This window comes from Rhinolophus sinicus, chromosome X (genome assembly GCF_036562045.2).
Source record: "Rhinolophus sinicus isolate RSC01 chromosome X, ASM3656204v1, whole genome shotgun sequence".
NCBI lineage: Eukaryota > Metazoa > Chordata > Mammalia > Chiroptera > Rhinolophidae > Rhinolophus > Rhinolophus sinicus.
The window spans coordinates 105,616,959-105,640,192 of NC_133768.1; the positions used below are offsets into that span (position 1 = coordinate 105,616,959).

At 38.4% G+C, this 23,234-nt stretch overlaps 1 long non-coding RNA gene across 3 annotated transcripts; it reads right to left on the reverse strand.

The window, feature by feature from the left end:
- Positions 1-1,773: 1,773 nt before the first annotated feature.
- On the reverse strand, positions 1,774-22,829 carry LOC109456652 (uncharacterized). 3 transcript variants are annotated; one of them, XR_012493347.1, is made up of 4 exons: positions 22,510-22,829; positions 14,023-14,077; positions 3,463-3,532; positions 1,774-2,160 (listed from the first exon to the last, which is right to left on the reverse strand). It is a non-coding gene; the product is annotated as an uncharacterized LOC109456652 (long non-coding RNA). The 3 variants fall into 3 exon arrangements; XR_012493345.1 differs by lacking the exon at positions 3,463-3,532; XR_012493346.1 differs by lacking the exons at positions 1,774-2,160; positions 3,463-3,532 and adding an exon at positions 9,656-9,780.
- Positions 22,830-23,234: the final 405 nt, after the last annotated feature.

Consider the following 23,234-nt stretch of genomic DNA (forward strand, 5'->3'; position numbering starts at 1 on the left):
CTGTCTGAGGTGTGATCAAAAGATATGGTGAATGTTTAAACAAAAACAATTTATTACAGTAAAAGACACATAGCCATTAATCCCCCTCAAAATAACCCTCCTCGCTTCAAACACACTTATCCCATTGTTCTTGCCACTTTCTGAAGCAGTTCTGGGAGTCCTCTTTTGTGAGTATCTTGGCTTCATCCTCCATCATGACAATACTCTGTGTCACACATCGCTTCTGGTAGGGCAATTTCCGTCAAATAGAAACATTACGGTGTGTCCTCATCCACCTTATTCACCGGATCTGGCACCGGGTGACTTCTGGCTCTTCCCCAACGTCAAAATGATTCAGAACACCGAGGCAGTCACGACAGCACAATTAAAGACACTCATGAAAGAGGATTTCCAGAACTGCTTCAGAAAGTGGCAAGAACGATGGGACAAGTGTGTTCGAAGCGAGGGAGTATTTTGAGGGGGATTAATGGCAATATGTCTTTTACTGTAATAATTTTTTTTAATTTAAATATTCATTGTATTGTTTGATCACACCTCATAGGATGGCTGTTCAGCTAGACTTCAGATGTTTCTCCAGGTTGATTGTTCTATAATTTAGTTGTAATTTTAATGTGGTCACGGGAGGAGGCAAGCACAGTGTTTATCTACTCCACCATCTTGCCCTCCTCCCCAGTAATTCTATGTTTAACTTTTTAGGAACCACCAAACTGTTTTCAACAGCCGCTGTACCATTTTAACTTCCCATCAGCAATGCATGAGGTTTCCAATTTCTCCATTTCCTCACCAACACTTGTTAGTTTTTGTTTTTTTTCCACATTAGTCATCCTAGTGTATGTGAACTGGTATTTCACTGTGGTTTTAACTTACATTTCCCTAATGACTAATGATGCTCAGCATCTTTTGGGTACCTATTGGCCATTTGTGTATCTTTGGAGATCTATATATTTAAGTCTTTTGCCATTTTTGAGTTGAGTTTAGTGTTTTGTTTAGTTGTAGAATGAACCTTATACTTTTAAAACTTAAACCACAACAAACGTTTAGAACTTGAACTACCAAAAGGCTTTATTGAAGAAGAGTGTTTTACCACTGTAGTTATTTAGAAATCTTGGGTTATGGTGACAATAAAAAGACCAGCTTTTACTCAGTTTTATGCTTGTATTAAAAATGCCAAAAATATTCCCCTTTATCTCTTGTACTGGCGAAGGTCCCTCCCACTGTCCAGCCCTTGGGAGGCCACTGTTCCACTGCAAGGTTTTGAGCAAGACAGTGGCCTAATTAATCTTGGGTTTGTGCCCTACAAACATTATTTCAGTCCTTGGGAGTGTTGGTGGTGACTTTCAGTAGGATGAGTGTTTTGTGCCTTCTGAGCACCTTTAGCTTACAGCATGAAGTGGGGTACAAAAAACCCCTCTATGATGTAGGTGGTCAGGAAGTAATTTTGTTGCCTGTATGATAGTCACCCTCCACACATCAAACCCTCTTCCCATCTGGGTTCTGGCAATCTAAACCCTAATGTTGCTCCGTACCCCAAACCAATACAATACCACTACCTTTTACTTTTTGCCCGAGATAAAGTGTTAATTTGTCTGCAGTGGTCAGTACTGACACAGTCCTTATCTCTAATACCTCACTGTGGACCTGAGAGACTGGTTCCCATCCATCCAGCACCCCACAACCCTCCCCTCTCGTGTACCTGCCTCTTCTCTTCCTTCACTCCCATCCCATCATCAGAAAATTCACACACACACAAACATCACCTTTTCACAACTCTCTTTATTTTCATCACAGCCAATGGGTTACCCTGTTGGTGTAAGATTTAGTAAACCAGGCATCTGGAGACACAACAGATATTTCTGAGGTCTCTGGACTTTGCTATTTAGCTCTGGCTGCACGGGTTATATGAAGTGATGGGCTCTTCCCGAGTCTCTTTTTCTTGGGACGAGCTGTCTTATTTTGATTCCTTTTCTTTTGATTATGGGTCTTCTTTGGATTCTCTCTCTTATGAGTTCTTCTTTTACTTTGATTCCATTTCTTATTCAGCAGATGGTGACAGATGAATACTCTTGATTTTTTAAGTTTTGACTGAGTGGTAAATGCTTGAGATTTCTTTCTTGAGTGCTCTTGAAGGGGTCTTTCAGCCTTCATGGATGCCTTTGGCATCTGGAAGGGAAAGAGAATGAGCCCAGTGGGGCATTAGTTTAGAGAAAGAGGATGATGACTGAACGGGAAGGGAGAATTCATGAAAAAGGGGTGTGGGTCAGTGAGGGGTTTTGTGTCAGGCAAGCATAGGGAGACATCTTGTGAGGCAAAGTCAATGGGGAAGAGGAGGAGCTTGGTTGGGGTCATCTCACCTTGACAGTCTCTCTGGACCTCCGGTGACAGGGGACCTTCCTCTTCTTCCCTTTGATCCTTGAGATCGATTGTACTGTAAATGTTCTAGGCTCCCGTGGTTTTCTGACTACTTTAGTCATGATTAAGCCAAGGAGGAGCCTAACCCAGTGCCGCTGCCTCTGACCTCGCTATATATACCCTCCCAGGACAATGGGGAGCCACACCCTTCAGTTTGATTGGTCAGTTAGGTACTACACCAGCCAATGTTTGCTAAGGAAGGCTTAGACATCACAAAGCACCACTTCAACCATCAACATGGGGTGATGAATGCTGAGGAGGCCATAAAATGGCTTTGACATTAAAGTACTACTCTTAACACCTCTGTTGTGGCCATCTGGGGGAGGCAACATTTCTCTGGTTAGATAAAAGGGGATTTTCTTTAGCACCCTCTAAAGAGCATTCCCAAATTGACCTCCTCACTTTCCTCATTTTTCACATTCAATTCTGGAGGCTCACATGACTTGGTACTTTATCCAAGTCATTCCCCATGACCACCCCTATTCAATAGTTTTTTCCATTCTCTCCCACCCTCCACCATTACCTATTTTTTTTTTTTTTTTTTTAGATTTTATTGGAGAAGGGGAACAGGACTTTATTGGGGAACAGTGTGTACTTCCAGGACTTTTTTCCAAGTCAAGTCGTTGTCCTTTCAATCTTAGTTGTGGAGGGTACCATTCAGCTTCAAGTTGTTGTCTTTTCAATCTTAGTTGTGGGGAACGCAGCTCAGCTCCAGGTCCAGTTGCCATTGCTAGTTGCAGGGGATGCAGCCCACCATCCCTTGCGGGAGTCGAACCAGCAACCTTGTGGTTGAGAGGACGAGCTCCAACCAACTGAGCCATCTGGGAGCTCAGCGGCAGCTCAGCTCAAGGTGACGTGTTCAATCTTAGTTGCAGGGGGCAGAGCCCACCATCCCTTATGGAACTTGAGGGGTTGAACTGGCAGCCGGGTGGTTGAGAGCCCACTGGCCCATGTGGGAATCGAACTGGCAGCCTTCGGAGTTAGGAGCATGGAGCTCCAACCACCTGAGCCACCAGGCCGGCCCCCAATCACCTAGTATTTTGTATGTCTTACCTAAAATCCTTCCAAGCTAATGTGGCCATATTTAAGTCTTGGTGGCGCTGTGGATCATCCTACTTCTCTCCTATTAGAATGGATAAAATAAAAAAGACAGACAATTACGAGTGTTGACAAAGATGCAGAACAACTGGCACATCATTATAAAATGGTACAATCACTTTGGAAAACTGGTAGTTCTTCAAACATTGAACAAACCTCCCACATGATCTAGCTATTTACACCCTGAGATATTTATTCAAGGGCAATGAAAACATGTCTATACAAAGACTTGAAGGAATGTTCATAGCTTTATTTATAACAGCCAGAAAACTGGAAATAATGCAAATGTCCATCAATGGCTGTGTGGGTATACAAGGTGTATCCATAATGGAAGGCTGTAGTCAGTAATACAAAGTAATGAAATCTGGGGCAGCCAGATGGCTCAGTTGATTAGAGCGCGAGCTCTGAACAACAGGATTATCAGTTCGATTCCCACATGGGCCAGTGAGCTGTGCCCTCCACAACTAGATTGAAGACAATGAGCTGCTGCTGGACTTCCGGAGGGGCGGCCGGATGGCTTAGCTGGTTAGCACGCAAGCTCTCAACAACAAGGTTGCTGGTTCGATTCCCACATGGGATGGTGGGCTGTGCCCCCTGCAACTAAAGATTAAAAACGGCAACTGGACTTGGAGCTGAGCTGCGCCCTCCACAACTACATTGAAGGACAACGACTTGGAGCTGATGGACCCTGGAGAAACACACTGTCCCCCAATATTCCCCCCCCAAATTAAACAAAACAAAACAAAAAACCAAAGGAATGAAATCTTACACTGCAACAATATCGATGAATATCAAAAAACATTATAGTGAGTGATAGAATAGATAAAAAGATAAGAAACAGCACATACTGGAAGATTCCATTTATATATAACTTAAAAATGTAAACTATGGCAATAGAAAGCACATCATTAGCTGCCTGGGGGTGGGGGACAAAGAGGAGGGAGAGGGTTAATTGTACCAATTATAGCTCAACAGAGTTGTTAAAACATCAACACACAAACAAACAACCAACAACAACATTATGGACGGTGTAGATGCCTGACCCCTGCACTGTACACCTGAAGCTGAAGCTGAATAAAACTGAATGTCAACTTTAGTTAAATATATCTAGTCACGGGATGTGGAGTACAGCATAGGGAATAGAGTCCATCGAATTGTAACAGCTGTATATGATGTCAGAGGGGTAGTAGCTTGGGGGAGGGTGTTATCACTTTGTGAGTGGTGTAAATGTCTAACTATTACAGTGCTTTGTACACCGGAAACTAATAAAAAACAACAGAAAAGAAAAAAACAACAACAAAGCACTGGAAAGGATAAAGGGGGTATGTGTCAAGCTGACGGCCACTAGCTTTCATTTTCACATACGAAAAGGCTTACAGAGATGCTGCTGCCTAGGGTAAGGGATCTCCAGGAAATCACTGCCAACTCTGTAGATCTTCAGCCTCAAAGCGGATTAAATGGCTGGAGAACGCAGAAGCTGCAGCCAAAAAAAAATTGTGTTTGGGGATCTATGAATCTGCTTGCCACTGATAGAAGAAAAAACGAAATGGATTGTGTTTCTCATCTGCCTTTCAAACCTTACACTAATGCATCTTCCCATGGAATCGACCACTCTGTGGACCTCAGCTGGCAAGGCAATGTGGTGCACGTAGCCCCAAGTTTTCATCCTCCGCAGCAGAGGGGAAGATATAGAGAGGGATGTAACAGGGTACTGGATGCCAGCCGAGAATACGAGGCCTGGCATAGGACTAGGAGGCCTGGGGAAATGTACAGGGTTCTAGATCAGAAGCAACTTTCTGAAGAGCAGCTTAGGCAAAGCAAGGGAACAAGTGCAGCATTTCTTCTGCACTTGTTGTTTAATTTTGGATAGCCAAAGTCATCTGCTTCTAGATGACTATCGAATTTATAGTGGGACACTTTTTAAAGTGAAATTGGGAGTACTGTTAATCATACCTGGATAAAGAAGAGTAAACTAGGCTTGTGCGGGGCAGACAAGGACAAATTGTCAAGCCCCCTGGATTAATTATTTTATGTTATCTGTAGGGCTCAGCATTCTCCAAGCCGTAGTGACATATGGTCATAAAATGTCTCTGGGGCTCTCTGGGCATCCGCTAATTTCAGTGAGGCTTGGACAAAATTGTTTCACCTCAGTGATTGTGTTGGAAGAGAACTAGTTGGAAATCATCTACGTCTCATTTGCTCTTTATCCACATGCCATTATTTGGGCTAAATCTGGTCAGAGTGAGTAGCGATGACTTTGCGAGGAGAACTAAGAAGCGACTGCTTTGAGAAAATGTGAGCCTTCAATATAAAAACCTAACTGATGTGAACTTGCCTAATACCTTTGAAGCAACAAACTACAGAGTTAACCAGAGAATAGAAATCAATATTGAGGTCCTGGGAGGGAAATCTAGAGATGGTCCGTCCTAGGGCAGCAGATCAAACTTAAAATTACTTAAATACTCTGCGTCTGTCACCTCAGTCCATTCTCTTACAGACAGTGACACAGGCAGTAGTGTTCACCCAATTTTTTAAGTGAAAGAAATGACAACTAAAAAACAAAGCATCCTGTTCAAGTGTACACAGCTAGTGGTGAGTCAGAAATTGAGCTTCATTGTCTTTGAGTCCAAGCTTAGTGGTCATTGCACTAAGGCTATGCTGTCCTTAGTGTAGTCATTTACCAATAATTTCTTTCATTTCTCATATATTATGAGATTTACACTCTTAGGTATTTCTTAAAATGGAGTTTGGACAATTAAGTTCGTGAACTTAGTTGCCTGACCTCGTATAAAGACAAATATGAATATAGACCTGTTGGGAGATTCATGAAACTGACTCTACAGATGGATCTGGTACGATGTCAGAGGGGTAGTAGACTGGGGGGGGTGTCACTTTGTAAATGTCTAATCATTCTGTTGTTTTGTACACCTGAAACTAATTTTTAAAAATGAATAAGACATGAAAATTTAAAAAAAGATGGATCTGGAAGGTTTTAAGTGTTCTACAGAGATCATAATAAAAGTAGACACTGGAACCTCGTGGTCTATTGTGTTTTAGGCAGTGCTTCTCAAGCTTTAAAGTGCTTACAGATCATCTTGTGACTTGATAAAACGCAGATGCTGATTCAGTAGGTCTGGGGGTGGGGCCTGAGATTTTTCATTTCTAACAAGCTTCCAAGTAATATTGATACTTCTGGTCCATGGACCACTCTTTAAGTAACACGATTATAGAATATGCATTGATCTGGGTCATTCTTGAACTCCATTTTAAGAAAGTTTAATTCTGCCAGTGACAGGAAAACTCATTCGTGATCCTGTTTTGTTTTGCCTCTAATGTGGACCCATTGATATGACAGTAAAATGCCAGTGTATCTGAGTTTGGTTGTTGTTGTTTTTTATGTCTCTGAAGCTTGGCCATTTTTTATTCTTGGATTGTATTAGTTCTAGGTGGGGGTAAGTAATGTATAGTGTTGGATGCATTGCTCCCCATGAGATGCACCTTTTCATTTCTCTTGTATTGGTTCTTATATGTCCTTCTATTTTCTCTCTTATACTTTTCAGTAATAGCACCTATATGATTGACAGGGCTGACCACTATGTTCTCTGAATTGTCACAGTCAATATAAATATTCAAGAAGAATATCTATGTGTTTGCCTTTGTAGAAAATCTACACATTTGGAATACTGCTGTTATTCAAGATAGATTGGCACTGGATCTACTCAATTGAAAGGATGGCTGGATCATTTCTTGAGTATCTCTCACATACAATACACTTACAGTGGAGTTTTCTTCCGTACTGGGATGGCATTGTTTACAACCGAATACTGAAAGAAGTAGAACACTAAACTGGAGAGTATTCTGTCCTTTGATTTATTTAGGGTTCTCGGAGGCCTTGTTACCTAAGGGCAATTCAACAAGGCAGCCTTGCTAGGAGTGACTGAGTCTCTTTCAAATTATTAGACATACTTACTGAATTTAATTCTTTAAGGGCAGTCTCCAAGGAAGATAACCAAGAAAAGAACAGCAGTCTTAAATTAGAAGTAAAAACAGATGATATTCTGCAGAGTGTGGAAAACGCTGAAGGATTTGGAGAAATGAGTTTTGTTTAGAGAGGGAAAAGGGACAGAAAGAGTATATTATAAATTCAATACCGCACTAGAGGATAATTAACGCTATGGAGGAAAAATAGAGCAGGTTAAGAATGAGCGTGAGTATAGGGAAATAATGTATAATTTTAAACAGAGTGACTGGGTAGGCTTCATAGAGAAGTTGACATTAAAAAACAAAAACAAAAAACATGAAGGTGGTGAGGCAGTAACCCAGGCATATACCAGAAGGAGGAACATTCTGGACACAGCAAACACCAAGTGAAAATGCGGTGAGGTTAGATAATGGCTGGCGTATCTGAGAAACAGTGGGGAGAGCAATTTGCCTGGAGCCGATATAATATAACCACTGTAAAGCCTCTTTCTTCTCCTCTTCTGATGATAAAAAAGAGTAATATCACCAGCATTTAATCGCAGAGCAAGCAGTAGCAAGACATGATCCGGCTTCCCTCTATACCAACTACTCCCTCTTGCTCCTTTGTTTCTACTCTACCACGAATTACTTCATTACTTTGAAAGGATCTTTTAAAAGTCTTGAGTCATTCTGGAAGTCTTTCCAATTGTGGTCTGAACAACTAATATTAAGGATTACTTTTAAAAAAATCTTTAACCTCTTGGAAACAAAGAACATTCTAATAAATTGACATTGCTTGTGTCATTTATTTAATACTCATTCCCTTATAAACATCGTACTAACTCAAAAGGCAGCACTCAGAACGACAGCTGCCCTGTCTGCGGTGACTTTCCCACAGCTCCAATAAGTGTCACTGACGCTTTCATTAAGAAAACATCACCCTCACATCCCTGGATTTTTAAACATTTAATCACTGATAACATGAATGCATGTGTTTCAATTGCAATAGATGTGTTGGTTCCTCAAATGTTTTGCAAAAATCAATAGCATGTAAATTGATCCATGAGATCATAGGGAAATTCTGTTACTTTGAAATTTCAAAGTGTTTTCATCTATATTTCTGATGGATCTTTCAATTGTCAGAAGGCTCTGCAGTGGCCCCTCTTAGCCATGTGTAGGAAAGGACCTGTAAATAGCCACAAGGGTGGGAATAAGAGGGAATTTAAAAGAGGTCTTTTATTAAGTCAATCTTTGAGGTTTGTTTGTTCAAATTTGACAATATCATTTTGGGTTTTGTTAACACTCTCCTGTATTTAGGTTGGAAGAAGATTTCGATAATGTCAGCCCACTAAATCTTCCAAAATCCTCAGGGAAACAGTCTCAATAGAGAAGGGCTTTCTGAGTTTTTCCTCCCCCTCTCCTACTATTCACATTTCAGCTACTTTTCTAAAAGCGTCTTTGAAATCACATATCCTTTTGGTCAGTGCTAGAAGAAGAGGGCTTTCTGACTGTGAAGCCAGCTCCTTCTTAGCAACAGATGACACACACGCACCCGGAATAGCTACAAGCTCTGTGCTCTCTGTGTGTCTCTTGTATGATCAGTGACAATTTGCTTGGTTTCCCCTCACCTGCTTCCTAGCTAGTAATTACCCAGCGACAGAATCTTTGTGTAACCCTGACTTACAGCTATTAGAATAGGATGTAATTGTCCCCAGTGTAATTGGCTTCAGTGGCAGAGCCCCATTAACCTGGCACGGCCGTTCTTAAAGCAGCCTGTGATCTAGCTCATTAAATTTTAGCTTCAGTAATAAGGACAGTTATGACCTTTGCTGTTCCTGTCTTAATGTATTTATGCGGACATATCACCTCGGACATCAACACACAGAGTGTCATTGAAATGCAGAGGCCGGCCGACTTTGGATGCTCAGAGTGGCTAAACATTGGGTTCCAAATGGGACGCAGATGAAGGACGTGACCCATGCTGAAAGAGGGTCCTGAGAGGTCTGGGGCAAAAAAAGCATTCTACTGGGAGAGTTACCCTCCTGCCCAAGCACCCTCCCTCTCCAACAGTGACAGTTCCTGGCTGCTGAGCTCTGTGCCCTCGTGGAGGGGCACGAGAAGATTCCTCAGTATAATCGCTGGAAGAACAAAGCCAGAGTTTATTCGTTTTCTTGATATAGCTTAATATCACCTTTGATAGTTGTCTGAGAGGCATGGTGGAAACAGAGCCGACCTGGGTTCTCATCACATGTTGGGTCTAAACCTGTCAGGTAAATATGAGCTAGGTACTTTTACACTCTGGGCCCATTTCACCTACGGATAAAATAAGAATATTAGCGTAGGTGCTACCTCAGATCATTTCAAAGTAAAGATTTCAAAACAGCCAAAGAGGTGTCATGTTTTATTTGTTAAATATCTGAACAGAATGAAACTCTATCACATTAATTCTCCCTTTGATTCACAGATAAGTATAATAATGGCTACCTCACCAGACCTGTGTCTGATAAAGGCAACCCAAGAACATTTTGTTAATTAATTAAAAAAAAAAAGCTTTTGTATGCTGAGAGCTTTAGAATGTGCTGGAACATTAGGAAGTTCTTGGCCTGACCATTTAATTTTATGTTTGTGATGGTTAGTTCTTTGTGTCAATTTGGCTGGGCAGTACAGTTATTCAATCAAACACTAATCCAGATGTTGCTATGAAGGCATTTTACAGATGTGGTTAACCTCTATAACCAACTGACTTTAAATAAAGACATTACCCTCGATGGTGTGGGTGGGCCTCACCCAATCAAGTCAAAGGCCTTAAGAGCAAAACTGAGGTTTCTCTGACAAAGAAGCAACTCTGCCTGTGGATGGCGGTCTCAGTTCCTGCCCAAGAGTTTCCAGGCTGTGGCCTGCCCTATATATTTCTGTCTTGCCTAATCAGATGCTGCAAAAAGATATGTTGCAGTAATAACCTCTAATCCCAGAATCTTTGAATATGACCTTATTTGGAAATAATTTGCAGATGTAATAAAATGAAGATGGGATCATATCGGATTAGGGTGGGCTCTAAATCCAATGACTAGTATCCCTATGAGAAACGGGAGATGTGAAGACACAGAAGAGACAGAGCGAAGACGCAGAGAAAAAAGTCGAGGGATGTCAAAGATTGTCAGCAACCATCAGAAGCTAGAAGAGCCAAGGAAGGATTCTTCCCCAGAGCCCTCAGAGAGAACATGGCCCTGCTGACACCTTGATTTCAAACTTCTGGCCTCCAGATCTGTGAGAGAATAATGTTTTTGTTTCTTCAGGCCACTTAATTTGTGGTAATTTGCTACAATAACCCTAGGAAACGAATACTCCTACTTAACCTACTGGTTATGTTTCTTTGGTAGAATCCTAACCAATACAATATTCTTTTGGTAAAAAATGTATCTTTGTAAATGAAATTATGGGACCCTTTTCTCAGGTATCTCTTTAGCTACTTTTCCACAAATGGAACTACTTCTGAGAAAGGTTTGCAGGGAAAAAAGTCATGGTCAATAAATGTGGGAAACACTTGGTACAAAGTACCTTTGGCTCCTTCATTGCAGGTCTGCTCAGAACTTTCAATATGATACCATCATATCAAGTGTCTCCAAGAGAGGTCTGTTGAATACAGCATTTTCCAAAATTATATAAGCTTGGAAATTCTGTTTAGGTACACATATTAATAGCTTCCAGAAGTAATGATTCTTGAAAAATGCTTTGGCAAAGGCTGGATTAAAACCAAATTCAATTATTTTCTATGCCATTGCCTTTTTTAAAGGATATGATCTATTGATGATCAATATAGAGATAAGAAATGCAGAGCTAAAAGTGCAGACAAAACAAGTTTACATACAGAACAGCAGAGCCAGATATGTAATGTAGTGTTTCTTGAAACTGTGAAATCGTTGTGAAACTGACAAAACCCATGGCCATCTATATTAGTTGAGTAGAATGATGAAGCCTGTGCTGTGGGAACAAACCTGAATTCTCAGTGGCCTTACTCAACAAAGGCTTGTCATTCCTGTCACAGTGACCTGTGGATCAGACTACTCTCCAAGCCATGATTGAGGATCTATGCTCCTTGCCCCGTGTGATGATACCATTTACAAGTCCATCACTTCCAGCCGTAGAGGTTGGACAGAGAACGAAGGTGAAAAATGTCCACAGACTAACTGCCTTAGCCCATAACCAATTGGTCACATTCTAGTGGCCAGAACACAACGTATGGTCCTAATTCATTGCAGACTCACTCCTCCATTTCAGTGGGAAGTAGAAGGCAAAATATACAGGCACACATATACTAGGAGAGTGATAGATTTGGCAGTAGGAAAACAAAGTATTTCTTGTCTGACTGCTGTTATTCCCATCTTTGCTTTTTAACTATTGGCTTACATTTACTTTACATTCCCAACTTAGCCTGGCATCAGCAGAGCATTCGTCCACTTGGGTTTGCCAAAGACAGGCTTTGTTGATAATGCTGTATGTTTTGGCTTCCATTCAGTGATGCCAGCTGACAATTTAATTGAAATTATTTAAAACCATTGTTGTTAATCCGAATAGAAGTTAAATACAATAAACAGTGAGCACAACAGACTATTTCCTTAATTTCTTCTCATCCTACTTTAGCAACTTTGCGATTTGGCAAAAATGGTGTAAAACCATCTACCTCAAAGGCAAGCTTTGTATTTATGTGCACCATCCCTTTTCTATCATAAAACTCAGTTTCAATACTAACCGTGTTTCCCCGAAAATAAGACCTAGCTGGACAATCAACTGTAATGCGTCTTTTGGAATAAAAATTAATGTAAAACCCGGTATTATATTATATATTGTATTGTATTATTATTATATTATACCCAGTCTTATATTATAGTAAAATAAGACCGAATCTTATATTAATTTTTGTTCCAAAAGACGCATTAGAGCTGATTGTCTGGCTAGGTCTTATTTTCGGGAAAACACGGTATATCAAGTCAGCAATTTTAGAATCTACTCATTTTTTTTCAGTAAAATAAATAATTTAACAACTGATCCAATCTTTTTCCTACAAAATATGTAACAAAATGCACTGAAATTGCCTAAGCAACAAAGACTGTCAAGTAGTTTAAGAATTCAATCTATGGAATTGGCAATTCATGAAAGATACCATTTTAAAGCAAGGCATTCCTAAACATAAATTAAGTACCTTCTTTTCCTAAACTTCAGTTGGAAACTATGTAATAACTCAGTTTTCCTTCAAGACTTGGCTATACAATGCCTTCTGGCCATTCTGCTATGGTTACACTCTGGGTTACACTCCATGGTGAGTTCTGCAGAACCACAAAAGTTTCCAGGTGGGGTGGAATTGGGTAGAAAGAAAGAGAGGGTAGGAATCTTACCCTACTCCCCCTTCTCCCAACAACCCTGTGAGTTCCTTTTGTCTTTTTAATATATCAGAATCGTGGGTATGACTCTGGTGGAAAGTCAGGTACTACTACTTAGTAAAAATGATACGCTGCTGAGTTCTGACTTTTCACTACCTGCCTATACCTCATAAGAATGATGTCACTGTTTGTCTTTTCAGCACTTACCTTTCTCTCCCATAGCTTCTCTTATCCCCCACTGAGCCTTCTATTTTTGACTCTTTAAACCTTTTGTGCTGTCTCCTTCATGTCCAGTTGGGAAGGAATACAAATAAAGGTAGGGAATACACTACTTTTCCCTATGAGATGCCCCTCCAACTTCGTGACTGTACTTTGTCATTAGTGTTTCCCTGACAACTTTCGTATCTCCATAAATGGAGAGAAAAGGGAACTAATATTTACAAAGCATCTTGGGTGTGATTTTACATAATATTTACTCTCACCGGTAACTACTTCCTATATATTCTCTCATTTACACACACCACCTTACACCCCTTTCCAATAGCTGTACTAAAGGAGTTATGCCTTTTTCTTTGCTTCTTAGAATGTGGAAAATAACTGTGTCACTGACTAAATTAATTCAAAAAAATTCTAAAGTATTTCCCTCACATATATTCCCTGTTGCCTGTGTAGAAACAGCCTTAATAAGGGATGCAGCAACAGGGCCAAACTCATGTCTACCTAAACATAGCTAAGCCAATTACAAAAATATCCTACCATCCAGAATTTCATAGACCACATCAAAATGTGGTTTATAATTATTTGGTTAGAAATGGTCTCTTGGAAAGCAGACAGCATTTCCCCTGGTGTAACAATTTTCCTCTCTAAAAGAACATTTATTTTGAATAATTTTAAATATTATGCATTCACGCTCATATCTTTTTCCTGGCAACTGCATTCTTTTTCATGACCAGGAAAATGTGAGTTTTATAGGAAGAAAAATGCAAGATAGTAAAAAGGTGCTTTTTAAACAGTTTGCAGAGAACCTTATTTTTCATTTCTTAGACAGAAACTCAACCTCTATCATGCATAAATAACGCTACCCATGATTTTCAGCTCCGACATTTCAAGGACATAACCTGAAAATACAATTCTAAAAAAAAAAAAAAAAGAAAGGAAAAGAAAAAGATTGCTTTACCTGTAAAATCCATGAAGATCCAATATAAACAATGGGTATATTGTTATACGTTTTTCTGCATAGAAAACAGAACAATAAATTCATAACTGATCAAGTAGTCAAACTTACATGCAAGCATCTTATCTCACATTAACATCTGAAACTATAGCTGAGGTACATAATTGGTCTTTCAAAATTGTTTATGACTATTTGCTGAAGCTTACCTGTGGGGGTGCTGAGTTTGGGCTTGCAGATGCAACCTCAACAAAAACAAATAAATTCCTTGCTTCATGATGCTTATTATCTAGTAGAGATGGAAATCAAGCTAATCATCAAACAAATACATGTAGAATTTTAAACTGAGAAGATTCAATGAAGCAAATATAAACTGGATAAGAAAAATATATAAAAATTGGTAGCTGAGCTGATCTAGGAGTTATGTGAAAGCTTCCAGGAGGAAGTGACTTTTGGGATGAGATCTGAGGGATTAAGAAGCAGTAACATTCCAGGAAGAAGGTGCAGTATTTCAAAGGTTCAGAATCAGAGAGAAAGCAAAGAAAGCCAAAAACGCTGGAGGGAGCTGAAGAAAGGAGAGAAGGGAGCAAGAAATGACTAGAGAATTTGGCTGGAACCAAACCAGATAGGACACTGCAAGCCCTTTTAAGGGTTTTAGTTTCTGTCCTAAAAGCAACAGTATCCACGGAAGGGTCAAGTGCTGAGGGGAGAGGGCAACAGAGGGCAGGGTAAGAATCAAATTTGTTTAGAACTGATTTCTCTGCCTTCAGGAACATTGTAATTGAAAGGAGACAAGTGTGGATGTGCGGAGACTGGTTAGGATAGAATTGCCGTTGTCCAGTCAAAAATGATGGTGACATGGAATAGTCTCAGATGCTTAGATTGCCACCTGTTTCTTTTATGCAAAAGCAGTAACCTCTAAATGTATGCTGATTTGTTCTCTGTCCCCTCACTCCGCCTTCCCCAGATCTACCTTATACCTTTCTCTGCCTATTCTGTGCACTGGAGATGGAACCTCACTCCCTTGCTGGCTGTCTTCTGGATGGTAGGTACCAACAGGACACTAGAGGATGGGAGGAGACAAAGGTAAGGGCAGTATCTCTCCCCAGCATCTTCCCTCCTTCTCTGGCAGGAATTGCATTCCTTCACAATTACAGCTCCTGCTGGGTGGCCTCTCTCCTGTGGGCCCAGCTCTCAGTGACCTTTGCAAGTACCCTTAACTCTCTTCACCTCTTCAGCCCTAGAGATGGTTATGGCTTCCTGCTGTCGGTAGTCTTTGGGAGCTTCAGCATCCATAATTATTTCCCTTAATCCTGCCTCATATCTGTAAGAAGTCTCTTCATTAAAGTGTTTTCATTTGAACCACCTGAGGTGAAGGTTCCCTGCTAGAACCATGATTATACAAAATACAATTGAAACAATTATTTCAGAAAGACAGAAACCTAAAAGTACTAAGGATTGGAATAGACCACAAGCATAGAATGCCACATGTTCATACAAACAGTGAAAGTCTTGAAGTGAATCCCTACTCTTTGAAGACAGAATTAGGTAGAAATGTAGCCTTATACAGCACATACCAGGGACAGAATACTAGACTGCCTACGTTCCGTAAGAGCATCTAGATGCTTGGAATCATCTAGAGACAGCATGTCTGGATTAATTCCCGGATTCCCATCTCCTCTGTCCATATTTCGGCCATGTAAATGGCATGAGTTCATTTGATCGATTATTTCCTCTGGTTGACATATCCCCAGACTGCTGAGTTGAAATAGAGTCTTTTTCTTCAGTTTATGCAGGGTGATGGGGGTGAATTAAAAACTAGCTTCTGAGATAGGCAATGGTATAACATTAGAAACATAATGACCCCAGGTCAGACTTATAGACAAAGAGTAATCAATGGGGCGATTGTAGGCGTATAATGTGCATGATCTCAGAGTTCAATTTCTATGTGCATGCCATTCACATTGCTCAGCCCCCTCATAAATGAGAACCATTTCTTTTCTAACTCAATGTATGTATATTCTATTGGCACACACATTCCCAAATACTATACTAATTCGTTCCAAGACCTCACTAATTATCCGGAGCAAGACATAAACTGTTGATGAGAAAATGAACTGCTTTAATAATATATGCTCTATCTTTGGCAGTTCCTTTTGCTTGTCAATAGCTATACTATATCTCAACAGTAAACTGAGAACACTAGACTGAAGTACTGGCAAGAGGTCAATACATGCTGTTCTCAGCATAGACTATAAAGCAGTGTTCTTGCATTCCATTAGAAAGTGGTAATGAAGGAAGAATATAATATTTGCAGAAGACCTTAGGCTCCATTTCACTACCAGTTATCTATATCTTTTCAGGAGACTTGATTTCATGTAAAGAAAGCTTTCTAGGGTCTTCAAATTCACTACTGAGTACTCAAGGACAATATAAGAGTGACAGTATCCTTGGCAATTGTGTGCCTTAGAAGATTAGGCTCAAATAACTTACAAATAAAAAAGCCACTGTTAAAGGCCATTATTCTTCCATGTGACAAAAAAAATTATAAAGTATGGTTGGTTACCTTTCAATTTTATGGAAGGAAATGAAAAGGCAACTATTCAGATGAGTCTTCGATTGTGATCTATAAATACCATTCAATATACACGAGCATTTATTAAAGCCTCTCCCTACTCACAGTGCTCTTTCTACAGGAAAGTTCTCTCTTTGGGAGATTTGCTCATTTGGACTTGCACTGTGGGAGCGTGGATATGCTAAACAGAGGCTGTACTTTGTTTTTATCTACTTATGGTCAGAGTGCCAGCCCTTTATCTCCTAACATGTTTCCCTGAAAATAAGACCTAGACAGACAATCACATCTAGTGTGTCTTTTGGAGCAAAAATTAATATAAGACCCAGTCTTATTTTACTATAATATAAGACCAGGAATATAATATAATATAATATAATGTAATGTAATGTAATGTAATGTAATGTAATGTAATGTAATGTAATATAATATAATATAATATAATATAATACAATACCAGGTCTTATATTAATTTTTGCTCCAAAAGATGCATTAGAGCTGATTGTCTGGCTAGGTCTTATTTTCGGGGAAATGGTAATACAACGTCATCTTCTAGGAGCAGAGGATCCTAGAAATATCTATTATTCCAAAGGAAGATTTACATAAAATAAAACATGGAGTTCGATCCCATTCTGGGTCTGTAAGTTGAGGCAAATGAGCACAATGCAGATAGGATCATTTAGCTCAGTCAGTCAGCCACAACCAGAAATCACCAGCCCAGGCAAACAATAGCATGTTGGTCAGAACATGCTATTTGTCATAGATTAAATGACCTTATTTAATCTATGGTCATTAAATAATGACCATAGATTTATTTGGTCATGTGTTAAATCCACTTGGTTCCGGGACCAAGTAGATTTAACACATCCTCACTTACTGCACACACACTAATAAGAAGCTGTCAGTTGTGTCATTTTTAAAGTAACATGAAACTATTTGTACTAAAGGAGGAAATTCAAATTTTTGAAGTCCACTGAAATCCTTATGTTGTATCTTGAGTAGGATACAGTATGGAACACGTTATGTCAGTGAGGAAGAGAAGGAACCTTAGACTCATTAATGCTTACTCTTCAGAGAAACACACTGCTCTGGGGCCAACAGAGAGAGTGAGTTGGAGATTAGTATAGCAGAGAGTCTGATATACAGTTTGAAAAAAGATATGATTCATAGATACAGGGAACAAATTGATGGTTGCCAGAGAGGAAGGTGGTGTTGGATGGGTAAAAAAGGTGAAGGGGAATAAGAGGTACAAACTTTTAGTTATAAAATAAATAAGGCGCAGGGATGTAATATATAGTACAGGGACTACGGTTAATAATATCATAATAACGTAGTATGGTGACAGATGGTTACTAGATTTATCATGGTGATCACATTGTGAGGTATATAAATGCCAAATCACTATGTTGTACACCTGAAACTACTATAATATTATATGTCAATTATATTTTAATGAAAAACTATTCCATCTTTAAAAAGATATGATGAATAAAAGGCCATCAAAATTGGAAAGGAAAAAGTGAAACTCATTATTTGCAGATAACATGATGCTACATAGAGAGAACCCCAAAGATTCCACCAGAAAACAATTAGAACTAATAAAGTAAAGTAGCAGGATACAAAATTAATATTAAGAAATTGGTTGCATTTCTACATACCAATAACAAATTATCAGAAAGAGAAATTAAGCAAACAATCCCATTTATAATTGAATCAAAAAATAAAACACCTATGAATAAATTTAACCAAATAGGTAAAAGACTTATACTCAGAAAATTATAAGACAGTGAAGAAAGAAACTGAAGATACAAATACATGGAAGCATATACCATGCTCATGGATAGGAAGAATTAACATCATTTAAATGTCCATATTACCCAAAGCAATCTCTAGATTCAGTGTAATCCCTATGAAAATACCAATGGCATTTTTCACAGAACTAGAACAAATAATCCTAAAATTTATAAGGAATGATAAAAGACCCCAAATAGCCACAGAAATCTTGAGAAAGAGAACAAAGTTGCAGGTAAGGTACCACACAACCTGATATCAAACTACACTACAAGACTATAGTAATCAAAACAGCATGGTACTGGTATAAAAACATACACATAGATCAATGGAACAGAATAGAGAGCCCAGAAATAAACCCACACTTATATGATCATTTAATCTATGATAAAGGAGGCAAGAATATACAGTGGGGTAAAGACAGTTTTTCAATAAATGGTGTTGGGCAAACTGGACAGATACACATACAAAAAAATGAAATTAGACCACCTTCTTACAACATATACAAGAATAAACTCAAAATAGATAAAAGACTTAAATGTAAGACCTAAAACCTTAAAACTCTTAGAAGAAAACATAAGCAGTAAACTCTCTGATAGTGTTCTTAGCAATAATTTTTCTGATATGTTGCCTCAGGCAAGGAAAACAAAAGAAAAAGAAAAACAAATGGGACTACATCAAACTAAAAATTTTTTGTACAGCAAAGGAAACTATCAACAAAACAAAAAGACATCCTACTGAATGGGGGAAGATATTCTCCAATGATACATCTGATAAAGGGTTAACATCCAAAATTTATAAAGGACACATACAATTCAACACCAAAAATTCTAACAATCCAATTAAAAAATGGGCAGAGGACCTGAATAGACATTTCTCCAAAGAAGATATACAAATGGCCAATAGACATTTGAAAAGATGCTCAACGTCACTAATCGTCAGAGAAATGCAAATTTAAACCGCAATGAGATATCACCTCATCCCAGTCAGAATGGCTATCATCCATAAATCAACAAACAACAAGTGTTGGAGAGGATGTGGAGAAAAGGGAACCCTCATACACTGTTGGTGGGATTACAAATTGGTGCAGCCACTATGGAAAACAGTATGGAGGTTCCTCAAAAAACTAAAAATAGGAGTGCCTTATGACACAGCAATTCCACTTCTGGGTATTTATCCAAAGAAATCCAAAACACTAATTTGAAAAGATATATGCAGCCCTATATTCACTGCAGCATTATTTACAATACCCAAGATATGGAAACAACCTAAGTGCCCATCAATAGATGACTGGATAAAGAATAGGTGGTACATGTGTACCACCTCTTATGGAGTATTACTTGGCCATAAAAAAGAATGAAATGTTACCATTTGTGACAACATGGATGGACCTGGAAGGTATTATGCTAAGTGAAATAAGTCAGACAGAGAAAGACAAATACCATGTGATTTCACTTATACCCTGTTACCCCGAAAATAAGACCTAGCCGGACAATTAGCTAATGCGTCTTTTGGAGCAAAAATTAATATAAGACCCGGTATTATATTACATTATTATTATATTATATTATATTATATTATATTATATTATATTATATTATATTATATTATATTATATTATATTATTATATTATAGACCCTGTTTTATAGTAAAATAAGACCCAGTATTGTATTATATTATATTATATTATATTATATTATATATTATATTATATTATATTATATTATATTATATTATATTATATTATATTATATTATATTATATTATATTATGATATTATATTATATAAGACTCAGTCTTATAGTAAAACAAGACCCGGTGTTATATTTTAGTATATTATATAAGACCCGTCTTATAGTAAAATAAGACCGGGCCTTATATTAATTTTTGTTCCAAAAGACGCACTAGAGCTGATTGTCTGGCTAGGTCTTATTTTTGGGGAAACAAGCTATGTAGAATCTAAAGAACAAAATAAACGAACAAACAAAACAGAAACAGACTCATAGATGTAGGTACCAAGCTGATAATTGCCAGATGGGAGGGGGTTGGAGGGTGTGGTGATAAAGGTGAAGGGATTAAGAAGTACAAATTGGTAGTTACAAAACAGTCATGGAGATGTAAAGTACAGCATAGGGAATATAGTCAATAATATTGTAATAACTATGTATAGTGCCAGGTGGGTACTAGACTAGGCAGGAGGATCAATTCATAAATTATACAAATGTCTAACCACCATGCTGTACATCTGAGACTAATACAAAATAATACTGAATGTCAACTATAATTGAAAAAAATTTTAAAAAGGGAGAAAAAGTGAAGAGGAATAAGAGGTTCAAATTTCCAGGTACAAAACAAATAAATTATGGGGGACATAATGTACAGCATAGGGAATACAGTCAATAATATTGTGATAGTGTGTTATGGAGTCAGATGGTTGCTGGACTTATCATGGTGATCACTTCTTTAGGTATATAAATGTTGAATAACTATGGCATACACCTGAAACTAATATAATATTGCATGTTAGCTATATTTTAATAAAAATCTTTAAAAAATAAAGTGGCTTCAGTAGAGAAGTGAGGTGCTAGATGAGGAAAGTGAGGGAGCAGTACAATCCTATGAATTGGGTCAACATGGAAGGGGTTCCATTAACATAAATTTTGATAGCTAGAGGGTACCAAAGATTCCCAGTATATAGGAGCTGATCCAGCTGTGAAGCACTGGGAAAATTAGAAGGTGACGAAAATTTCAGTATTTTTTAAAATTAAAGCTTATGGGCAGATCTTTGAGGAGCCAAATTTATTTCAGTACTAGAAACAATGTTTTAAAAATTAATACAGCCCCCAAATTCAATGGGCAACCTTTTGAGGAAGTATTTAATCAGTTGCTGCTAAAGAGTAGAAAGATATGGCATGGAGGAAACTTTTATGAGGTGAAAATTTTAAGCTACGTAAAGTCTGTTCCAACTCTGCTGTGTTTTCTGGGCATATATTGGGAAAGAAACTTGTGTTGCATCCATAATACAATCTATCATCTACATTACCAATTTTCTCTCTGACTCATCATTTATTCAAATAATTCAATAAAACACTACATTTTTTTGCAAGCTGGAATTAGAAATATATATCTTCACAAAGGTCACAGGCATTTTTTATTGAGATATAATTGACATAACATTGTGTAAGTTTAAGGTGGATAATGCATTGGTTTGATACATTTATTTATTGGAATATGATTACCGCCATTGCATTACCTCCATCACGTCACATAATTATAATTTCATGTTGTGGTGAAAACATTTAAGATCTAGTCTCTAAGCTACTTTGAAGTATATAATACAATATTGCTGACTATAATTGCTGAACTTACTCATCTTCTAATTACAAGTTTGTATCCTTTGACCAACATCGCTCCAAATTTCTCCCCTCCCCACCCCCAGCCTCTGGTAACCACCTTTCTACACTGTTTCTACGAGTTTGGCATTTTTGGGTTCCACATGTAAGTGAGATCATATAGTATCTGTCTTGGTCTCGTTTAGCATAATGCCCTCAAGGTTCATCCATGTTGTCATAAATGGCGGAATTTCATTCTTTTTCCATGCTGAATAACATTCCATAGTATATGTACACTACATCTTTTTTTTATCCATTCATCTGTTGATGGACACAGGTTGTTTACATATCTTGGCTATTGTGAATAATGCTGCAAAAAAGCGTAAGAGTGCAGATATCTTTTCAGTATCCTGTTTTTATTTCCTTTGGACATATACAAGGTCCGACAATTAAGGTCACGAACTTGTTGCCGTGATGTTGCTAACCTTTTTTTGATATCAGAGGAATTATTCATTATGAATTTGTACCAACTGGACAAAGAGTTCACCCAGTTTACTGTTTAGAAGTGCTGAAAAGGCTGCATGAAAAAGTTAGACAAAAATGACCTGAACTATCCATGTAATTTTACTAACAACTGTCACCCCAATAAATTGAAAAAAAAAAAAAATGACCTGAACTTTTCGCCAACAATTCATGGCTCTTGCATCACGACAATGCACCAGTTCACACGGCACTGTCTGTGAGGGAGTTTTTAGCCGGGAAACAAACAACTGTATTGGAACACCCTCCCTACTCACCTGATCTGTCCCCCAATGACTTCTTTCTTTACCTGAAGAGAAGGGAAATATGGAAAGGAAGACATTTTGATGACATTCAGGACATCAAGGGTAATATGATGACAGCTCTGATGGCCATTCCAGAAAAAGAGTTCCAAAATTGCTTTGAAGGGTGGACTAGGCGCTGGTGTCAGTGCATAGCTTCCCAAGGGGAGTACTTCAAAGGTGACCATAGTGATATTCAGCAATGAGGATGTAGCACTTTTTCTAGGAAGAGTTCGCGAACTTAATTGTCAGACCTCGTAGTGTATGTACTGGGAGTGTTCACTTGGTAGCAGTTTCAGGATTACATAGTCTGAAGTGAGAAGTAAAGAAAAAACGAAGGTTTTAAAACTAATTCAGCAATTCACTGTTCTGTATTCAACTTAAGATTTCCACTAAATAGTTACCTATCATCACAGTTTAAAAGAAATAGTCTTGCTGTGGAAAAAAATAGTTAAGCTCCAAGCCACAGATGTTAATAAACAGTTTATGAAGACTCAGGGTATTGTATATTGCAATTTATCTTGATTTGTACCAGTATGATATAATTAGGAACTGTGTCCCAGCCAGAATTTTCCATGGGACAAAGGGAAACACAGGATGTGCTTTAGATAACTTAAAACTATGGTGATTTGGAGGATAGAATCTGCAGACACACATTGCCTGAATTCCAGTCCTGGCTCTGCTGTGTACTCTTTGTGTGA